The sequence below is a fragment of the Leptonotus elevatus genome, chromosome 9, assembly GCF_054856555.1.
Source record: "Leptonotus elevatus isolate MCC_2025b chromosome 9, RoL_Lele_1.0, whole genome shotgun sequence".
NCBI classification, from domain to species: domain Eukaryota; kingdom Metazoa; phylum Chordata; class Actinopteri; order Syngnathiformes; family Syngnathidae; genus Leptonotus; species Leptonotus elevatus.
In genome coordinates this window covers 20,564,691-20,587,696 of record NC_141247.1, presented here as the reverse complement: position 1 = coordinate 20,587,696, position 23,006 = coordinate 20,564,691, and the positions used below count along the sequence as shown (strand labels likewise).

The following is a 23,006-nucleotide window of genomic DNA, read 5'->3' as shown; positions in this document are numbered from 1 at the left end:
GACCGACACGGAACCCAAAAGTCCGCATCAGCTTTGTGCTCACTCACTGGCTGTCTGGCATGGGATCAATGCGGAATTGCAGATGTGAGCAAAAAGCTGCAGAAGAGCCACAAACGCGCACATACATTCCCGCCGCTAAATTGCTGCCGCGTTGTCAATATCACGACATTAGGGAGAGTTCATAACCTTTCACGGGCTATGAGTTGCTTAATGGCCATAAGCAGAATGAGAGACAGCGAAAAGGGGGAGAGTCGTGGGAATAATTATGAGCGAGTCGTTTTAAATGAGAAATCTGCGAAAGCTTATGTATTAATACCAACCCGAAGTACATTTAATAACGGATTTAAAAGTGTAATCCTCATGCTTAAGTCACATGACATGGAAACAGTTTTTCCTCACGATTCATAAAAGTCTAATAAGCTCTGAAATCAATTGACCTCTTCAACTGTATAAACAGTCTCAGTGTGTGATGTTAATCCTTCTGTACTTATGTAGCGCTTAGGTTAATATAAGGCAAAGGGGCTAAAGGGATGAAATGTGTACTTACAGTGTTTGAGTGTTGACTGAACCTTTCTTTGTCAAAACGGATCACCCATAAATGTTCTCACATACAATTCCGCAATGTGGGAACCTGTTGAAAGAAAAACACGAAATTAACATGTTTATTAAGCGTCATACAATATTTGTTCATGTTACTCAGCATATTATTTTTAATTAATTTGCTCCCCCAAAACGTATAAATACGTTATGTATAAATACGTTATGTATTTATACGTTTTTATTATATATATATATATATATATATATATATATATATATATATATATATATATATTTTTTTTTTATTTATGGTAGAAGGCCTTGATGCAGCCTCTGCAGAGAACGGGTGAAGCAATGGTAGTAATGACAAAAACGGCCAGCAGGTGGCAGCAGAGTATAAGAGATCAAGCAGGGCCATGTTGTAAACAAGCTCATTTACCCACAGTACAGACAGACAGATTTGTGAATAATGATGAAACTTAGCTATATTCTAATGCTAATTACTTTTTTTTTCCTGTTGAAAAAGGAGACTCTAATCTTTCTTTTGGTAGGTTCTATGTTTTTATAGCAATAGAAGACAATATTCTGTGAGCCTTGCAAAATCAGTCAAAATCAAGTAAAACAGCCGGGAGCGAAGGGTGTTTGCTTCAGTGAAAATGGCTGGGAGTGAATGAGTTAATGTTGATATTCAGATTGATTCAGTGGTTTCTAATTTAATTTAAGTGCTCTATAAATATAGAGTTGAGTGATGGGAGTCAGCGTGCTAACTGCATGATTGGCAATGCTAAGTTGAGCAATTCTAGTCCAGCACAACGAGCTAGCTAGCAAAACTAAAGGATCAAAGATTCGATGAAATAGCTGAAAAAAAAAAAACTTTTACTTTTTGATAGACACGCTTGTTTACTAATTCAGCTACATAATAGCACTTTTTTTGTGTCGTATTGTATATATATATATATATATATATATATATATATATATATATATATATATTATTTTTTTACTTCAAGGAAATGGACATTGTGCTTCTCTTTGCAGTGTGTGTCCTGGCCACTTGGGGGCAGTATAATACAGATAAACGGGGGATTCATTGAACTGTATATGGATATGGCCCTAAGCAAGCTGCACTTTAATTATTGTCGTCGTTTCCAGAGAGGATAAAACATATATGTCTGTGAGTGTAGTTATATTATGTGTCTGTGTGTTACTCTGCCCTTTGTACTCAAATATCTGTTGCTTAAAGGGAAGAGCTATTTCACTGATGGTATCCATTAGCTCGTCAAATGTTTACCTTACCATTCTCCATCGTTTATTTTTATTTTTAATTAAATGCCAGTGTCGTGACAAAAAGTAGATAGGAATTTAAACCAGCTTAAAGCAGGTCTAAATTGTGGCGCCGGTGCTGTACCGTGATATTTGGTGGATTTGATCGAGACCCAGACAGACTGATTCTGAGCTCCACAGACGTTTGTGGTGGATGTCATTGTATTGTATTAATTTTTTTAAATATGACATCACTGTGAGACAATCCCTCGGAATCAATGTAGAAATCAACTAATAGAAGACATTATTATCATCTTAAAAATATTTTTAAACGCTCCTGTGGCACAACTATTGGTGTGTGTGTGTGTGTGTGGGGGGGGGGGGTTAAATACGGTTAATGTAGGATTAATCATAATTCCAGTTAATGGAATAGGATAAGTGGTACAGATAAAAGCTGGATGGATGGTTAAATGGAACATAATGAGACCGATATTGAGACCAGATCAGTTAATTGGCTATCATTTGATGGTGGTCCTGAAAAATTCCGGTCATATAGCGAATTATTTTTTTCAATACTTCGTGAATGAATGATCAATCCCTGAAAAGGCCGATAGTTGTGACAGGTTCGGAATCACGCCATCACACCATGTGAAATCAACTCCCGCCAACACTTTTAGTTTAGAATATTGTGCATTCATTGAATCAGCCTGGTGACATTGAGGCTTGATTGTAACACTGGTTACTATTCAGCAACAGAATAAAGAAAAAAGAAAATCTTCAGCTTTTTCCTGTTGTGGCCCGCGAGTTAAAGTGTGTAGGCAGACCTAAACAACACTCGCATAACTAAACTGCATTTTCATTACATTTGTCGGCAAACACCTGTTTGGGTGCAAATGAGGAGGAGTGTAAGAGTTTGCTTTTTGGAATTATTTTGGACTAACAAATTGGTGACGGCTTTAGCAACTAAAAGTTTTCATCTTGTTAGTGACTCCTTGTAATTGCTGTTAGACTGACCTAACTGACCTTAAAAGCCAGCTATGACGTTTTTTTCCAAGCATAAAGTGCAATTTCTCAAAGCAAGACATAACCAGACCTCATTTTGTTCCCAACTGACATGCAGATACTTGCTATTTCTTATTTCCTTAAAGCATAGGTGTCAAACTCCGGTCCTCGAGGGTCGCTGTCCTGCAGGTTTTGGAGGTTTCCCTCTTCCAACACAAGCTGATTCCAATCAGCAGGATCGTTATCAGGTTTATGCAGAGTTTGCTGATGATCTGGTCATATATCAGCGGTGTTGAGGAATGGAAACATCCAAAACCGGCAGGACCGGAGTTTGACACCTATGCCTTAAAGCAATAGACACTATTTAAACAAGCCTGTAACGTACTATGAAAGAGGATTAGGGCCAGTGAAGAGAAAAAAAGCATTGGCAGGATTCTCATTTTATTCTCTGAAAACTTTAAAGTGAGAACTCAGATTTTAATCTCAGAATTCTTACTTTCTCGCTTTAATCTCAGAATTCTTAAATTAATGTGAGAATTCCCACTTTAATCTTAGAATTTTGACTTTAAAGTGAGAATTCTGACTTCAATCTCAGAATTCTTACTTTTTCACTTTAATCTCAGAATTCTTAAATTAATGTGAGAATTCGCACTTTAATCTTAGAATTTTGACTTTAAAGTGAGAATTCTGACTTAATCTCAGAATTCTTACTTTTTCACTTTAATCTCAGAATTCGTAAATTTCTGTGAGAATTCTCATTTTAATCTCAGAATTCTGACATTAAAGTGAGAATTCTGACTTCAATCTCAGAATTCTTACTTTTTCACTTTAATCTCAGAATTCTTACGTTTTCACTTTAATCTCAGAATTCTTAAATTACTGTGAGAATTCTCACTTTAATCTCAGAATTCTGATTTTAAAGTGAGAATTCTCACTGTGACGTAGAGCTATGCATTGTGGGGGGAGGTCAGAATTCTGAGAATAAAGTCGGAATTCTCTGTAGAATTCTGAGAATAAAGTGAGAACTCTGACTTCATAGGCCCTTATCCTCTTCTGTATGTAACTGCACTTGTCAAAACAGGTTTCGGTAACACTTTAATAACTTCAAATTATGTAGCTGTAAAATGTATTTCCTGCAATTTAAATCACAAGATATGGATGAACGAGAGGTTCAATAATCTGACCTCAGAGGAATTTATGGAGTGTTTAAGTAATGAGTCCAACAAGAATCACATCTGATTAAATGTATTAATTCAAACCAACGAGGTCCCGGGGGTGTTTCTTGTGATATTGTGTGTAATCACCTCATTAGCCGTATATATAACATGAACTGCCAGCTACCATAACGTCATACTGTTCCATCCTGGGGGGCTTAGTTTATATGAATAAATATTAAAACGTTCGTGACCACCCAGGGTTCACATTCGGCGTACATATCCATTACTGAGGCAAATGCGTTATGTATTGTGGTACAATACCTGGATTATATACTGCACATTTAATTCAGATTTAATGTGATTTTACACAGTTTAATATGACACAAATATAAATTGGAGCGGTCAGCTTTTCATCATGCTGTTTCATCTGTCTGCAAATATAATTTTTTTGGTCCTTAAAAAGACTCCTCCTTCCAGGGAAATGTAAAATGTGCGACATTCTCACATATAACTTGATTTACAGGACATGATAAATAGTGCTTTATTATTATCATTATTATGTGTGCTGATTTAATTTTCGTGCAGTGATGAATGGAAGAGCAACTTTTAACACAGACGTTAAAAGAATATATTTATTCATGTTGTCTCCTGGGCTCTGCTTTGCCGCTGATTTTAAATGATAAAAAAAATTAATAATAATATGCAGAGTAAAAGTTCATCTAAGATCTCACTATATTTTAGAACAGAGGTGACCAAGTAAACTGACTTTTTAAGGCTTCTGATTGACCAAAATCTGCTAGGGAGAGTGTGTGCATACATCCGTTTTTTGTAGGTAGGAAGAAAAAATTCAGTTTTTGAGTTGACTGATGTAAGTTATCTGTCACCGTTTTTAAAATGTTATTTGAAAATATAATTTGCCTTTGAGAGCAGTGCTTCAACTTTAATCTAAATTACTTGTATCACTGGAATATAGAGTAGTAGGAAATGAATATGAGTATCAAGTAGGGACGGGTATTTAACTAAACTTCCTGGAATAATTAATCATTATATAAATTATTTTATACATGCATATTTTAGACCATATAAAATAATAAGGAATATAGCAAAAATATAATTATATAAACTACATTTAAATTGTATTATTTATTTATTAATTTATTTAAAAATATATATTATATGGATAATGAAACATTTAACAGTGGCACATTATGTTGAAGCATAATTTGAGTCCGAACAAAAACTAGGTGATATTGAGTCAACAGCACCTCTGCTGGTGCAGCCAAGTACTGCACTCCATTTGGAAGATATTCTATTGGGCTAACTTTCAATAACGATTGCATGAGATGTAATTTGCATGATAAACAGAGCTGCTTTTGGTGCTTGACTGGGAGATCTTTTCAATATTTAAGTCTTAAATGCACATTTTTTGTGTGTGTGATAAAAAAAAAGAGCCAGAGGGGATTTATGCCTCCAAGTGACATTTTGGCAGCTCAGTAAAATATCTCTGAAAACTTTTTTTCCCACTCTCCTCTACAAGGTCTCTGTGAGGTTTTGGGAAATTCATTTCCTGTGTACACTGTCACTCTTGGCTTTTCTATAAAATTCGTTTTAAGGGTAAGGAAGAAGTCAGATTTCAGGAGTATTATTTATGAAGGAGACACAATTCCTTCAGCATTTAAAGCAGGGATGCAGAACCGACAGGCATGGGCGTAGCCATCATTTCACAAGTTGTTCAGGACTATGACAAGTTTTATGTTCATCCTTTTACTTTCTTGCAACTGCTCCTCTCCATACTGTCCGTTTGATGAGAAACGCCAATATAATGGACAAATACCCTGTATAGTGTATTTAAAAATACTACATTTATACACCAATACTAAATGTAAAATTTGAATTTTTTTTAATCTCAAAGTTGTTATATCGTATCCTACTTTAATAAAGAAAATGTCATATTTTTGGCTTTTTGCTTTTTATTAATATTAATATCAAATATAAAGCATATGAAAAAATAACTGACTGAGCGGAAATTCCACCCAATTGTCCAAAACATGTTGAAGTTCAAAAATGCACCGCACAAAATTTCCGAATTAGTTTTTGTCATTATTATATGTGGGAAACAAATTTTATAGTACACTTGAGTAAAAATGTCAAAATTTTGGCCCATTGACTCCCATTATAAATGATAATTTTTTATGTATTTTGATGCACTATACACCTAAATTGTTATAGTGAATTTCCCGCGATTACCCAATTTATCCCTTCAATGGGACATCAGCTAAACGTATATTTTTTTGTTTTTTACTTTAGAGTCGTAAAAGCCATAATACACCAAATGGCGCTAGAGAGCTAATTATCATTTTTGGTTTAGCTGATTTATGTGCTTCCGATGTCGCCATTCTTATACCAAAACAAGAAAGCACGGTTGGGATTGAGAACTCAGGCCTGTGAGCGTGTGTGGACGCAGTCACAGTGACGTGCACACGCGTATGAGTGTGTGATGAATGTATGTGCTCGTGCGTGAATATTGTAATTTGAATGTTTTTTCATATATATATACAGATGATAGTTAGTTGTGCTCTTAGGACAATGTTTCTTTTATTGTCCATAGAAGGCTTCAAAAACAAATAAATAAATAAATAAAAACTATATATGTATGGATAGGTCTGATGCCACTGAACATTTTGAGTGGTTGCAAGTAAAAAAAATATTCAGAAATGACTCAGATACTACACTTCCAATAGTGAGCCAAATTTTGGCTCATTTTACTTGTGTCGTAAATGTTTTTTTACGTTACGGGTTTTAATGTGCATGTAAGAGCAGATTCTCTAAAATAAACCCAGGTTTGATTAAAATCTGATTGCGCATTTGGCAGCAATTTGAACTTCACATTTGTGCTGCCTTGGTTACATCCGCATCTGGATGAAACTTTACCTCCTTTTAATTAAGATCCTTGGATGAAGCTGCTCATGCATTTATTTAGCTTGTTAGCAGCGATGTTGTTATAACGACAAGCTAGCAAACCTGCTTCCAGCTTTTGCCTCACAGAATGAGTTAATTACGCATGCAAGTGCTGGTCGTTTTTATCTACTCACTTTTTCTTTTTGCCACAGAGTTCCTGACAAAGAATTTGTGCCAGTAGCATTTAAACTTTTGACCAGTCATGCCCACACCCTGTGGACTACATTGTCTCACTGCTTTATTTAATCAGTGCAACTGCAAACATTTTCTGTCTGCACGCATCTCCTCGCCTGCAGTCCTGACCTTCTCCGCCACACTTCTCATCTCCACTGAGGTTAAACATGCACTGTAAACACAACCTGCACTCTGGCAGGGGACATTTAAAAAAAACAAATTTGATCATATCATATTGTGTGTTTGGCTTCAACTTTGAAAATAAGACCTGTTGCTAGGCAGATTTTGTTTCCTGTGCTAAATATGTGCACGCCATATTCCACATAAAAGCATATACATTTTTGCACCTTCACGTAGCCATTAGCAACTACTATTAATTTCTGTTAATTTAGTGTAACCACACATCCTGGTTCATCTGGGACAGTCATGATTTTAGCGCAAGTCCGGTCCCAGCGTTATTTAAAAAAAAAATTGTCCTGTCAGCAAGCCAATTGTTGGATAATTGACGTGTTTAGTGCTGTTGAACTGTCAACTAAGATAGCATTACCTAAAGCAATAATACAACCACCGGTCACCAGATTGACAAGCAATCTAATTTGTTATAAATAATTCCTGGTGAGAATTTATTGTGGGAATGCTGAAAGCAACTCTTCAACTAGTGCAGCAGAGCTTTGACCGGTAAACAGGAGGCGAAGGTTTGAATTCCATCTTAGACAGATTGCAGTTCAAGTGTTATCTTATCTTTCAACTACAATTAATACTTTGCAATTTTCACATAATTTATCTTTCAATTTACTTCATAAGCATTCAGCTATTAGCATTCAGCTATTAGCATTCAGCTATTAGCATTCTCACATAATTTCTGCAGAAATTGCACTTAGTCTCGTTGTTTATTTGATTTTCAGCGATATTTCAGTGTCACGATTTTTTATTTAGAAAATCTGGTCACCCTATGTTAATTAGATCATGGGCCTGAATTCCTATGGTGAATTCTGTCTTGGCTTTTAGGAACATTGTGAAACACATGATTGTGAGGCTACATCCTTGAGTCACATCAAATGTTTTATGACAATGAACAAATGAATAGCTACATTTATAATGTATATCTGATTGTCCTAAGCTTTAATAATTACATTACAATTTATTCCCAGTCAAGGATTTAAAAACCCCAATGCGCCAGCTTTCATTCAGTAGTTATTCATTATCTACTGAATTCCTTCACCTCTCTTTAATTGTTATTCACTGCATCTCCGCACTAATGGAGGCATTAAAAGGACTATAAGAGAAGAAAATTATGGTTAAACAACTGAAATGTATTTAACAAAGCTGTGTGAGCTGCCCTGCATTAGCAGTGAGGTTTTTTGGCGGTGAAGGCTTAGAAGAGTTGAGGTGTCAGCTAAAAGCTCATAATGGAGAGGGGGTTGTTTGTCAGGCAGGAACATAAAGTGCGTAATTGCTCACAGTTCTTTATTGTCAATATTCAACTTAGCACCTTTGTATACTCCCTGCTATGGCTGCTTTTGCCTCTCTGCATGTCTCCTTCACGCTAACTCGTGGCTCATGGAACTGTTGGACACACTTGAACTTCAAATGAATTTGTTGGAATAAAGTGACTTTGCAGGCGCCAGGCGGCTTTTGAGTTGTCCACATTCTGCCATATCTCAATGACCAAGCGGTTATTCCAATTTATTATCAAGCTTCAACATTCTATGTGTGGCTTCCATGCCCACATGCACCCACGTGCTGTAGAATACTCCGCTGCTAAAATGAACACTTGCTAATGAAGATAGTTCATCCCTTGGCAGTTTGTTTTGCTGGTTGTGTGGGTGAGAGGTTGACAGTTGTGCAGAAACAGTTCCGTTAAATTACATTGTAAGGACGAGATAATCTGGATTCACATTAGTATTCAAGCCCAGTGAGTGACACAGTGCAATGTTTGGAACATTAAACACAGTGCTTAATAACAAATGAATAATCAGCAGCACTGAAAGGAGCTCGTGTCACAGAATTTTAATTTTCTATTTTAGATGTACAGTCTAACAAACACAATGCAGCCTGGTTAGATTAGAATCTTGGGAGTGTGTGTTCTCATAAGTATTTCATTGTATGTAGGCTCCAGCAGATAAAATCAGCTTTTATAGCCTTGCCGCAGTATGTGCCGTTGCAACTTTACCACTGTAAAACATTATTTATTAATTCTCTGTGTCTGTATAAATCTGTCTAGGACCACGGTGAAGCTTTTCCAGCTAGTTTTGTTTAGCTTAGCTCGCTAGCTGATAATAAAGAGACACATTTGCTATTAACACATATGTCGGAAATATGAAACAAAAAAAAATTATGTTACTCTTGTCAGCATTAATGAGAATTCCAACTATACTGGTCTAAAACATAATTTATTAATTTTTCGTCGAAGTCTTGGAGCACGGTGAAGCTTTTCCAGCTAGCTTTGTTTCGCTTAGCTCACCAGCTGCTACCAAAGACATGCGTTTGCTAACAAAAAAATTATGTTACGTTTGTCAGCATTAATGAGAATTCCAACTTTACTGGCGTAAAACATCATTGATTAATTCTTCGTGTCGTTATAAACACACTGAAACTTTTCCAGCTAGCTTAGTTTAGCTTAGCTCGCTAGCTGCTAACAAAGACACATAAATGTTATTAACACATGTTGGAAATATTAAACAAAATAAAAAAAAAGTATGTTACTTGAGCCTCTTTTGTAATGAATATAGGAAACATTAAACTATACGTGTGCTGATTTTGATAGAATTAATAAGAATTACGTCAACGGCGTAAAACATGATTAATTCTGCTCAGAGCGCGTTTTTTCAGCTAGTTTAGTTTAGCATAGCTTGCTAGCTGTAAACAAAGAGATGAGTTTGTTTATTAACACGTTGTAAACAAACAAAACAAAGTACGTTACTTCTGTCAGCATTAATGAGAATGCTGTACAATGAGCCTCAATTGTAACGACTATGGGAAACATTAAACTAAAATAGATGTTATTTTTTTGGCTGAATTAATGAGAATGTTTTTATGTAAATACAGCTAAATAAAGTAATACAGTAAATATGGCTTTATGAATCCCATGTATGGAGAAATAACCCAAGTCATGCTTATTTCTAATGTATAAACTTTGCTGTTTTTAATCCCTGAGCACCAGCTGAACAGACCTTGAAAAAGCTCATCATGATTTACCCCGCTTCTTAATGTTTACACCCCAGGACAGCATACACGATTACCTAACTGAAGGGTCTATATGGGAAAGTGTGATAAGGAAGACAAGCAGCTAATTAAGACTTTCTGTTTATATAATAGTCGGTGTTGGCGCTCATGTTATGCTGGAATTGAAAACCTCATTTGTTTAACTGGCAAGGCCGCTGCCGGTGTTTGGATTCAAAGTTGAGGTAGTTTATGTCGAAGCAAAGCATCTCAAGGTTAAGCATGAAGAACGTGATGATTACAGATGCAGAATGAGTTTTTGTGAAAAGTAGTTGAAAGTCTGTGCCATAGATTCTGCTAAATTTGTCACAGACGCTTCAGGGTAACTTTACCCCATGTTGGTAACGCAGAAATGTACACCTGACAGTCGGTCAGGAATAAATTTGAGCACCAAGACATTGTTCAAGGCCTTCGGATTCCCTGAGATCTAATCTGCGGGGAAAACAAGTCAAATCAATGCGGGACCAACCTTGTAACTAACTTGATGGATCTGCTGCACCCTGTCAGCTAAGACACGACCCTGTCTGAAGCCTCATAAAAAAAAAGATTGTCTTCTCCACAATATAATCCCATCTGAAACAATATTTCATATTATAATACAGTATATTTGGCCTGTAGATAAAACTTGAATGGATTTTTTGTCTCAGGGTTTTCAATTATGCTTAATATGCATGCAGCCACGGTATAGCATTGAATTTAACCATATTAAAACATTACGATTTGTTAAACGGATTCCTTTTATGGCCACAGATAAAAAAAAAAAAAAGAAGTTTTTGTCCCGTTGGTATACTTTTCCAAGACGAGAAGATGTCTTCTGGCCACATACTCTTAATTTGCTCTATTTTGCTTCATTTTCAGGTCACAGAATATCAACGGATAAATGTAGGTGGGAATAAATGTTTGAAATTATGTCCATTGTTGACAGATTTGCCTAAAATTTGTATTGCCATGGCAGTAGTTAATCCACACGGTGTTAACCTTTGGAACTGGAGGTTTGAGTCCCATTGTGGTTCACAAAAAAAAGACAATTCATAATGACTGTTATTATTTTATTTTGTTAAATAAAAGAGACACATTTATTAAATACCTGCAGCAGCCCCCCCGAGATTACTGATGTAAAAATGCTGTGCACATCTTCACATAATGAAAGCTTAGCAAAGGTCATTGATTAATCAAATCTCTTAAAATGCCAAATTGCACATGCTCTAAGGTCACACGTCCAAGTTCAATGCAGGAATTGGACGTGGTCCAATTTGCGCTGGAAGACAAAAATAATGTGACATTTTAACCACCAACGAGCAACATGATGACTGCACTCTTTTTCTTTGCCCTCCATAATGCAATTTAATAATAAGCCTCTCCTGCTTGATAAATAAAGGGATTTTTTTCAAAAGAAATCAAGCCGTTTTATACTAAGTAAACAGTGACGTTAACAAATTATAAAAAAAAATATGTTGCCTTTCTTATATACGTCAGTGATTTCGTACAACACATTTAAAGCACAGTACAGAACATAAATGGAATAAAATAATACAGCATTCTTAGAATCCAATTACTGTAAGTGCTTGCTGTCTGAATTCAATTTTTTCAAACTTTTATTTCCGCTATTGGCTCATTGTGTGTTTGACAGCCCACTCACCTGCTTTCTCTGCTGAATGTACTCTGTGACCACTTTTAAGAGTTCGAGTCAGCAGCCACCTGTGACTAATTGGTGCACTCGCCCCTTTTTTCTCTCTCATAATGTCAAAATAGCCAAAACACCCCCCCCCGCTGCAGCACCGTCACTTACGGAAATAAAGACTTTTATTCATGCTGCTTTATCGAGGCACTCAGAAAAGGACAGCAACATTCGGACACTGGTGAATAATTCATTGTGTGAATGCTGAGAGATACAAATTCACGCTAATGTGAATTGTATAGAAAAAAAGACATACAATATATATTATAGAAAAAATATGAAACATCTTTTATCCACAACCACTAGTACTTTACTAATGACGCCTACAATTTTTATTTCACGGCACACAGGTTTAGTTGTAGAGCACATTTGTGGCTAAAGCTACCCAGGAGCTTCTTCCTGGTTGAGTAGAAGCACCTGTGTCTAAAGTCAAACTGTGGCACAGTTTTTACTTTCTGGACCTGTATTTGACAAAATCTTTGTGTGAGTGTGTGCAGCAGAGGTGTCAAATCCAGGGCCAGGGCATTATCTTGTGGCTGAAGCCAAGCTGTGGCAGGGTTTAGCTAGTGGCTAAAGCTAAACTGTGACTGTGATTTTTGCTGTCTGGGCCAGGATTTACCATTTCTAGTTGGGAGTCATCAGTTGCTTTTAGTTCCTCTGAATTATGTGAGTTCATTATTGTGTATATGTGAGAGGCATAGTGTTGTTTCTTTGCAAGTTCTTCTTTGTGTTTTTTCAGACCACAGATCATTATGAATTAAAACGATGTCGACATTGCTCTTTTATCCGAATTTAAGATTATTAATGCAGGTTGTTTATTGCAAGGCGTATTATTTTAAACTTTATATCATTGTTAAATTATGCATTTATATTATTAAAGGTCCATAGCTTAGCATTCCCACATGCCATATTAAACTGCAGTTTACTGCTTCTTTCCATCAGCTAATCAATATTTTACTGTATTGACAATAAACTTGTATCTAGTCCAATATGCATATCAGAAAAAAATGCATAATATATTATACATGCATAGTAGACAATGTGTCCATTTTAAATTTAAATTTCTTCAGATAAAATTTCGCCTTGGGCACCAAAATAGGTACGGCCAACTTTGTTTTGTAGCTGCACCACAGGTGCATTGATCACATAATATCAGACTATGTTGTTTCTTGGCACCTATTTACAAATATTGGGATTTAGTTGATAACATTGAAGTCTCTGGGACAAACTCTGAACGACACATCCGGAGGCAATCCTGCAAAAGCTCTGACCTATTTCAACTGAAGATTTTGAGATGACTGCCTTATCCCCCCAAAAACAATGCCATTAGAACTTGCAATGCTGGGGTGTTGGTTTCCAGAAAGCATCTGAGTGACTGCGCATTGACTGAAAGGACAATCTGCAGCAGTTATGAAATAGATAAAATTTTCTAGACTTGCTTGTCTGACATTTTTTCAGCCTCCCTTTCCTAAAACCACTTTTCCCTTAATCATAGGTATTCCTGTTCAAATGTTCACTTAAGTACCTAAAAAATAAAAATCCAACAAAAGTGTCCTTTTCTGCAACTCGCTTCTTTGGGTAAGTGACAACAAATCCTTCATAAAGTTGTCACAACTTTGAAAAACTTAACGTGAACCAAATTGCAGATCCTGTGCAGAAGGCGCTATCACAACAGCGGAATCAAAACAAGAAGTCTTTGCTGTCTATTTCGGGAAATTGCGCTCAATCCAACAGCGTGACATCTCCCCATAGATCACGGTGAAGAGATCGCTATAGGCTGCAGCGTTGAGGACATAATGATTACAAAGTGCTACTCTCATCTAAGGTGAAGCTGTTTATGCTTCGAAAGTCCGCCCAATAGAAGTGAAGGAGCCTGCATTTAATGCCAAAATATAACACACAGTCGTCTCTTCACAGGGATTTAATTGCAGCATTTTCTGCACCACTGTGCGCAGTGGGTGCCTTTTAGAGTTTTCATATCAGTTGATACACAGTTTGTATGTTTATGTGCGCATATTCGTCAAGGCACCGCTATTGCTCGAACTAAAGATTCGAGGTTGAAAGTGTTTATTATCATAAGAACGTGATTACGTGTTTCCCCCTGTGCAATGAAATTCTTACTTTGCCGTCAATGTGGAAGCAGTCCAACTCAATTGGACTCTTAGAGTTGCATGGCAGAGGAATGAATTATCAGCTGAATGGCATTATGTGTGCTTTTATGCTTCTAAGTGTAGTGCTTTTTCACATTACAAAACATGAAGCTTTATTTGTATTCCGGTATTGTTATGACAACATTCCATTCGGTGTTATTTCAGTGAGACTCCGGTGTTCGCATTAATGGTGGGACACAAAATGGAATGTACAGTATGTAGCCCATATCATGATATTCACATTATTTATTAGCTTTCATATCAACCCCAGATATTGTCTCTTTCTGATGTCCAAGCACAGTATTTGCAATTGCTTACACGTATTTTTCGGACTATTATATCACACTTTTTTTCATAGTTTGGCTGGTCCTGCGACTTATACTGATTTGCTTCTTGTATGTATTAAATTACAGCTGAGACTGGCACCCGTTCCCTAATAGTTTTGACGTGTTTTTGGTGGTTGGCAAATAGCTTAAGTGCATTACCACCAGTTGCCAGAAGGTGGTGGTAATGCACCAATAGTATTAGCCTAGGTCGAAAAGAAAGTAGAAGAAATTGAAATAGTAGTAGTAGTAGTAGCGCTAGCAGTAGTAGTAGTAGTAGTTGTAGCATACCACAAAGTGGCAGTAATTTACCAAAAGTAATTGCCAACTGACAAAAGAAAATAAAATAAATGAAAAAAAGACAGAAGAAGAAGATGATGCAGGATTCTAGTTAAAGTACCACTGATTGTCACACCCACTAAGTGGGGCGAAATTCTTTCAAAGCTGTTCTCTGTAACAATTTGGCCAAAAATATCGAGCCTTTTTATTTGACCAATTATGACTGAAACATCTTCTAGTAGTAGATTAACACCTTAGTTGCTCACAATGGGCACTCCTGCAAGCCTCTGGCCAATAGTTTTCAGACTGGATTCGGGTTCGAATTTCCCGCCCTCTGTCTGCGGATATGACGTCATGTGCAAGAAGGGAAAATGCGGTTTCATTTTTCGGCCACAGGCGGCAGTAGCAATTCAAAATTAAATTTTCTGCGTCTAAGGTAAGCTATTTTAGCCCAAAAAAAGAGACAAACTTGTTCGTTAATGGAAGCAGAAATTTCGTCTAACTGGAACTTGCTTTTAGGCAGTCAACAGAGTGCATTTGGAAATTCACTCTGACACCTTAACACAAATCTGAGCGTAAACGAGTTTATGCTATAGCAGAATACGTTTCTTTTAGTGTCATTTTAAATTCCAAATGTCTCCAATGAAGTTTCCATTTGCAAAATAGTCCAGGTAAAAAAGATGACTTGTCCCCTTTATAACTTGCATAGTTCATCAAGTTACAAACCATTGAACAGCGCTATGAGCGATCACACTCTTTCCTCGGGGTCTGAAAGGTAATATGCAAAACAGGTCCGCCAGCAATCGGCATGAACCATAAATTTTCAGTGAGATGTGCAGAAATGGGCGGGGCTCATGCCGGCCTTGAAGCGTTGCATCGTGTCCTTTTGTCTCCTCAGCACTCCTGCCGGGAGTCTCGTCGTTCTTAACGGAACGTCATAAACCCGAGATCATTAAAGTCACCTGCACTGGACCGCTAAACTTGAACTGGAGGGAATGCTCTCCTCTCACATGAAGTAGGAGAGGAGGAGGAATGAATTGTTAACGTGAACAATGATTGGAAGCAGGAGGGGGGGTTGGGGGTCACGTCCCCGCTCTGCGTCAATTTGTCTACGCGGCCATTTTCCGTGTGTACATTGTGGCTTCTCCTGCAAATCTCCGGATGTCAAATGTGTGTTTTTCCAGGTTGAAAAAACTCTGCTTGAAATGATGGTGTCACAGGTGACAAATCTATAGATTGTGATGTTTGCCAGCACACCACTCATGTAATATACGATATGGCGTCACAACGTCAGGGTCAGACTGTGAACAACATTTTCATCAAGACATGCCCACCCCTCCTTCATCTGGCAACGCAGCCAAAAGCAGAGCAACTCTATTAACCGCTCAAGCAACTACAACACACACTAAGGGCTAGTCCAGAACAGTCCAGGCTGTCATCAATGGTAGAGATAAATGATAACATTAGAAATGGCAGTGGACAAATATTATTATTAGTTGAGTAAAAATGCGTACACTCACATACACACTCACTTGGAATAGAGGATTAAAAAAAATCTGCAAAGTAAGTTTTGAGCGCACTTCTTCGATCATGTCATTTTGTTGACATTTCCGCAGCTTTTTCACTCTGCTGTCACCATTCGCACTATAGCTGTGAAATATTGACTTGTAAATACAGTTTAAGCAGAGAACCGCACCTCCAGATGCACCCTGATTTTTCTTTTTTTCTCATTTTTATTGGATCTTGTATGGTTGTTTGACTGCTTGTTTCTGTCGACTCTGCTTTTGCCATTCAAACAGCGTAGTGGCCGCGCGTGGCTTAATTCCAGCCATTGGATTATGTGTGAGTTCTAATTATACAAGGAAGCTACTCTGCCTAGCAACAAGGGACTGTTACCTTTCTGTTTCGCCTGCTGGATAGGTTCATTTTTTCATTCATTCCACAGAATTTAGCCGATAATTTTCAAACTATGGGTACGCCATCTAAAGATGTTTCAGAGTAAAAGCTATTAAAAGCTTTTTATTTTGTTCCACGCTGTTGCCGTGGCGATGCGCTGTTTGCAAAGAAAAATTATGCTGTTTTTAAGGGTCTAAATCTAGCTGAATACTGATGAGATTTTGCACACAAATAAATCCTGGCAGAGACATAGCTTTTTTTTATAGCTAATTGCAGCTCTAGTTAGGGCCCGAGGAGTGACCGCAATGAGGTGCCTATTGTTTTTTTTGGTGTTCATTTTTATATACGGGGGTACAAAATTACCGCTGCAACTGTGACATTCTTACGACAAGGCCATTCTCCCTGCCATGATACATAATATTGTGATCGCAACCTTGCCACAGTCTTAGTCCCTAATTCTTCCTCCGTGATTCGCTGCATTGCAGTCCTCATGTCAGCTTGAGCATGGAAACCCGCACCAAGTCCAACTATCAAGCTATCAAAAAAGAAAAGTAGCTCTCAGTTCAAGGTCTTGAAGCTATCAAGTGAAACATGAACTGTGTGTGAGATGGTGTGCTGGTACCATTTGAGTAACTGGGCTTCATCTCTCATCTGCCTTGGTAATCACCCGCTCAGGTCCTCCTCTCTCAGCTGCTGGGAACCATTTAGGTAAGCTGCTGATTAAACATGGCTCTGAAGTTTCTCCCTCTCAAAAACAAGCCTACCCTCTGCCAGCTGCTGTACCCTGCACTCATTTGTCTCAAAGGGCTTCTTGAAACGTCACCGCTAAAAACATGCGTGAAGGCAAGAAGTCAGCGACTATGCTCAACTTCAAGCACCCGGTGATGGATACATAATAATAGCCCAGAAATGCAATCAGCATTTAAAACAGTTTGACAGCACGTAATTTCTAAAGTGCACAAAAGTATTCCCCATGTTCATGTTGGCGGTGGCCTTTTGTTCTCACAGTCATATACCCATTAAGGCCGGGAGCATGTGACTGCGCTTCTCCCATTAAAGCCGGGAGCGTGTGACCGCGCTTCTCCCTTTAAAACCCGAAGGGCGGATATGTCATTTTGTTTTGTTTGGACCCATTCTTGGTCTCTTAGCTGATTAAATGCATCAGAATATGCACGAGAGGGTGAAGTGGGCCTTGTAGTATCAGAGGTGGCAAATCCAGGTCCAGAAAGTATAAACCCTGCCACAGTTTGGCTTTAGCCCCAGGTCCTAGCTAGCTAGCTCCATTGGTGCTCGTTTACCTGTTAGAGAGCTAGCTAACCTCTCTAGCAGATAAACGAGCACCAATGGAGCTAGTTAGCAAGCACCTGGGGCTAAAGCCAAACTGTGGCTTGCTAGCTAGCTCTCTAGCAGATAAACGAGCACCAATGGAGCTAGCTAGCTAGCACCTAGGGCTAAAGCCAAACTATGGCTTGCTAGCTAGCTCTCTAGCAGATAAACGAGCACCAATAGAGCTAGCTAGCTAGCACCTGGGGCTAAAGCCAAACTGTGGCAGGGTTTCTACTTTCTGGATCTGGATTTGCCACCTCTGCGTAACATGTCCTGGAATTTTATTCAAGCATTTATGGCTGATGCAGATTCGCGGGAGTCTATGAAATAAATTACGCAATTGGCGACGGCGCGGGAGGAATTTGAATCAGTGTAACGAGTCGACAGTGACATAGAAGAAATATGTTTGTAGACAATGAGGATGTTGAAAATTTGGATGGCTTTGTAACGGAATGGACGACGAATAGTGTTGAAGGTAAATATATATGGAGTTATATACCTGCAGATGCAATATTTGTTTGTTGATTTAAAAAATATATATATTGAAGGCTTATAATAATAAACTTAGGTTTGTGTGAACACCACAGGTGTAAGCTCTAAAATGTTTTTGGGAATTATGTTTCTATCTGCTTCAAGAGCTGAGATATCAATTATTTTTAATATTGTAGAATTTCCAGGAAAACCTCAGGTTTTCGGCGGTGACTCAAAAGTCATCCATAGGTTTTAGAGGCATGTTTTGACAGGCGCATTAGGCCTTAATGGGTTAAAGCAGAGATCCCGGTCTTAAAAGCAACATCTTCCTATGTGAAGTCATCTGCTTTTGCTTCCCAAATCTGGTTCTGGCCATCCAGTCAACAAAGGACAGAACAGAACCGCTCGCACGGATACATAGTGATAACAAACACATTTGGGTTGAAGTAACGGTTCAGTTAAAAATAGGCTCTGAGCATTTTCATAACCACTGAGTGTCCTCTTTTGGATAAAAGCTTTGTTTGATGATGTTCATGGCTTCATGCGTCATGAATGAGCAACATAATATTTTGGATCTTTTTTTTTTTTAAGCGCTGTTAGAGGGTCAGGGAGTTTTTTAGTAAACCTGCCCAGCTGTCGTCATCCATGCGTTTATGTTCACAAAGGAAGTAAATCATTGACAATACACAAAGACATGGTGACAAAGTGCAGCTTGTGACAGTGCAGCTGCAGGGCCCGATGTTGAATTACAGTCATACACACTGCTCATGGAAGCTGGTGTGAGTCAATTACTTGAGATTCACCCTGTCAGAAATAGAGGTTACAGGGGGAGGGAGTCATATCTATTGTACATTAATGGTATTTATTCCCAAGTTGTACAGGTGTCAATGCGTCTAAGCATGCTTGAGAGAGCTTTATGTAAGAGCCTTTTCAACCATTTCAAATGATGCTTCTATCTCAATACAAAATGTTTTCACATCCACAAAGAATTTGGACCAATCCCCCAAAAAAAAGGACCTAAAATGAAACACCATCATGACGCACACAGATGACGAATTCTCTGATGACACAAAACAAAATAACCCCCAAGGCAATGGACAAAAATAGTCCGAAAAATACAATTAAAGCTTACCCATGCATAGTAATTGGATTGTCTATATGGTTATAAATTGAAGCTGGTATTTCCCAGTGTGCCCAAATTGGTAACCATCACATTTAACAAGAAACACTTAAAATTAGGGGTGTCAGGCGATTGATTTTTTTAATCGTAATCACATGACTTCAATAGTTAACTCTCGCAAATTTTATATCTGTTCTAAATGTACAGTAAAATATTTTTTTCTACATTTTCATACTCAACAAATATTAAACTAATCTAAATATGGCTGCATCTTTTAGTCACTGAAACAGTAATTTCATAATAATTCATAGAATTGAATTAAAATTAAAAAGATGTACTGTACTGTAAAAACGAGTGTGATATTGATAAATGTTGAAGCCATTTTCTGCCACGAGATGGCATAATTGCATTTGTAAGACATTGGTGAGCTCAGTGCATTTCTCTTTTTTTATTAAGAGTTATCTAATCTTTAACATGAAGTCACTTTTGAAATTCTGCACATTTTTAAAATAATAAAATACAACCTGACCCCACTCTCCACAAATATATGCATTATTATTAAATTTATTACTGCTAAATTTTGACGTGGACATGTCTGCTGCGTTGCGACTGGAATTTCACCAGTACAGGCTTTAAGGGGCGGTCATTAATCACGGTTTAAAAAAAAATAGTGGCGTTAAAGGAACTTTAAATTAACTCAAAATTAACACACTAATTTTGAGACGTTACTTAAAATACATGCATGATACAGTAAAGTTCTCCAGCAGTGACCTCTTGGTTGTTTGTTTGTTTCTTCTCCTTTTAGGGCCACCATACTTCAAATTATGTTACCTAATGAAATAAAAGAGTACTGAGTAGAAGAGTACTCTCTTAATTAAAATGGTAGCGGTAGACCGAGGGATTCGAGAAGTAGCCAACCCTATCAAGACACTTGTTAAATCTAATAAGTTTATCTAATAAACTTACTAATGAAATGACAATGTGTTTTTTGTCCACTCAAAAGTTTCACTAAACTCCACACCTCCAAAAAGTAGTGCCTATGGCGTTTGCCCTCTCCCCGGTCATTTGGAATGGGAGTGCTTAACTCATTCACTCCCAGCCATTTTCACTGAAGCAACCCCCTTCGCTCCCGGCTGTTTTACTGGATTTTGACTGATTTTACAAGGCCCACAGAATATTGTGGTCTTTTGCTATATATATAAAAAAGGAACATACCAAAAGAAAGATTAGAGTCGCTCATTGGGAAAAAAAAAGTATATTTGTATCTTTTTCTGTTTTGCAGCAATAAGCATTAGGATATAGCTGAGATTCCTCATTATTCACAAACCTGTTCAATACACTGGGAAAAAGAGCTTGTTGCAACATGACCCTGGCTGATCTCTTATACACCTGCTAGCCATTTTTTCCCAATAACTACCATTGCTTTAAGCAACCTCTTCAGGTCAGAAGCTTCATCAAAGCCTTCTATGTATGCTCTAACATGGGAAAAAAAAACAGCAACGTATAAATATCTTTTGGGGAGTGAAGCACAAAGTGTTAAAAACATATTTATACGTTCTTGGGTTTGGATGAGTTAATGTGAAAATCCGCGGACCATATCTGGAACATTTCTAGCGCTATCCAAAGTGATATTTACGTTATGGACATTTAGGACTCCAGAATTAAGAAGCAAGACACTTTTCACAAAATAATTGCACTTGTTGAGAATGTGAGAAATACTGGTGTGACAGTAAAATATTCATACCAAGTTATCAGAGGTAGGCAATAAGTAAGTAAGTCAATATGTTCAGATTGGACTTGAAATGCAGACTGTGTCTGAGACAACACACTGTTTGACATGTCAGCAAGCTTTACTGTAGTGAATATTTATACGACTACAATGCTGAGCGGTTCGGTTTAATCATCAGCCATCCGTTGCCTTCACATAAATGTAAATACGCTTTCAAAGGCTTATTCATGAATAATATCCATGCTGGTGAGGCTCACAGACTAATTTGGCTTCATGCTCCAGCAAAATCCAATATCTATTCAATATCAATTCCACCGTGTGGGGAAAAAAAGGGACCGAAATCCGCATCTCAGCTGCTGCGATTGTATAACACTGCCGGATCCAACCACTTATGCTGAAACTGTTAATGTGTTACTTCATCAAATTCCCTAAACTGATTACAGCTTATTGTTTCAAATCAAAACTTTGTGTGCAGAAAATCCCGACTGGCACTTGCATGAAAACACTCTGAATTTCATGAGCAAATGTATTATTCATGTTCAGTGTATATTTAGTTGTTTTGTCAGCCTGTGGCAGCTCAAGTTCATGAATCTATTAGAAACTATTAGTTTAGAAAGACAACAATGGTCAATGCTGAGTTTACTAAATGGCTCATTGAAGTGGTTTGTATTGCAAATTACAGTAATGTAAATATAATAAACAAAATATAGGAAACAGCTGCAACCACTGAAAACCTCTTCCACAATTCTAAACATTATTTGAAGGGTTTATATTACCGTTTAGGGAAAAACACATCTGCAATGTTAATAATCTATTTAATCATTATATGTCAAGTCAATATTAATTATTTTATTGTTTTCGACAACAATGAGCCCCTCACTTGATTTAAAAAACAAAACAAAAAACTTTTAGTTCTAGTAGTATTGCATTTTTCATTATTCAGTCATTTTTATTTTGTCTTAAATTTTGTTTTACAAATTCATTTAGTTTTAATTACCATTAGTTATTTTGGCAGGTTTGTTCTTATTAGTTTTTATTTTTTCAAAAATTCTTCATTATAGCTTAATTTGTATTAGTTTTAGTATTAGCTTCAGATTTATTTATTTTTTTGCGCATTTCTTGAAAACCAATTGTCACAATAACCCTAAACTGCTATTCCCAAACGCCTGTTAGACCTTCCTTCTTCTGAACGACCTTACAATAACGTCAAAATAAATACATGATGTAATATATAAATATATAAAGTTGATGTCAATGTAAAATATAGTTTGAGTTAGGTGTCAATTGTTTTAAGATCTAGTGTTAATGTAATTTCTGAAATGTTTTTTAATCGTAGTCATTTGTTTGTTTACTTAAATCTTGATCTGGGATTGACGGCATTGAACTGGCAACAACTGCATGAAGGGACGCAATGTGTATATACATTTATGTGGCGGGCCGGGTGTGGCCCCCGAGCCGTGAATTTCACACATAAGAGCCATTGTTTTTTGAGTGTGCAAGTTTACACTGTGAAGCTTTGTGTAATTTTAAAATATATTCATCAAACTGTAGTGTATGCAAATAAAACAAGGTAGGCAATTTCCTGTTTGTGATATTTCACCAAAACTAATCACAGAGTATCCAAATCCCAAACAGTCTCACTCTCTTGTCTTATTCGGACTTGACTTTCACGAGCAAGTGCATTATTCATGTTTCCTGTTTGTTGAGTTGTGTGCTGC

General features: G+C 37.2%; 1 protein-coding gene and 1 long non-coding RNA gene across 4 annotated transcripts in view; one reads left to right on the top strand and one right to left on the bottom strand.

Annotated features, from left to right (window-relative positions):
• Positions 1–23,006, top strand: part of LOC147168738 (uncharacterized) — a 36,006-nt gene that overhangs the window by 1,727 nt on the left and 11,273 nt on the right. The window lies entirely within an intron of this gene.
• The window catches only part of frmpd3 (FERM and PDZ domain containing 3), an 81,527-nt gene that overhangs the window by 47,311 nt on the left and 11,210 nt on the right, over positions 1–23,006 (bottom strand). For all 3 annotated transcript variants that reach the window (XM_086084920.1, XM_086084921.1, XM_086084924.1), the window contains exon 2: positions 548–631. The gene's annotated coding sequence lies outside the window, so the exon portion shown is untranslated. The remainder of the gene's footprint in view (positions 1–547; positions 632–23,006) is intronic.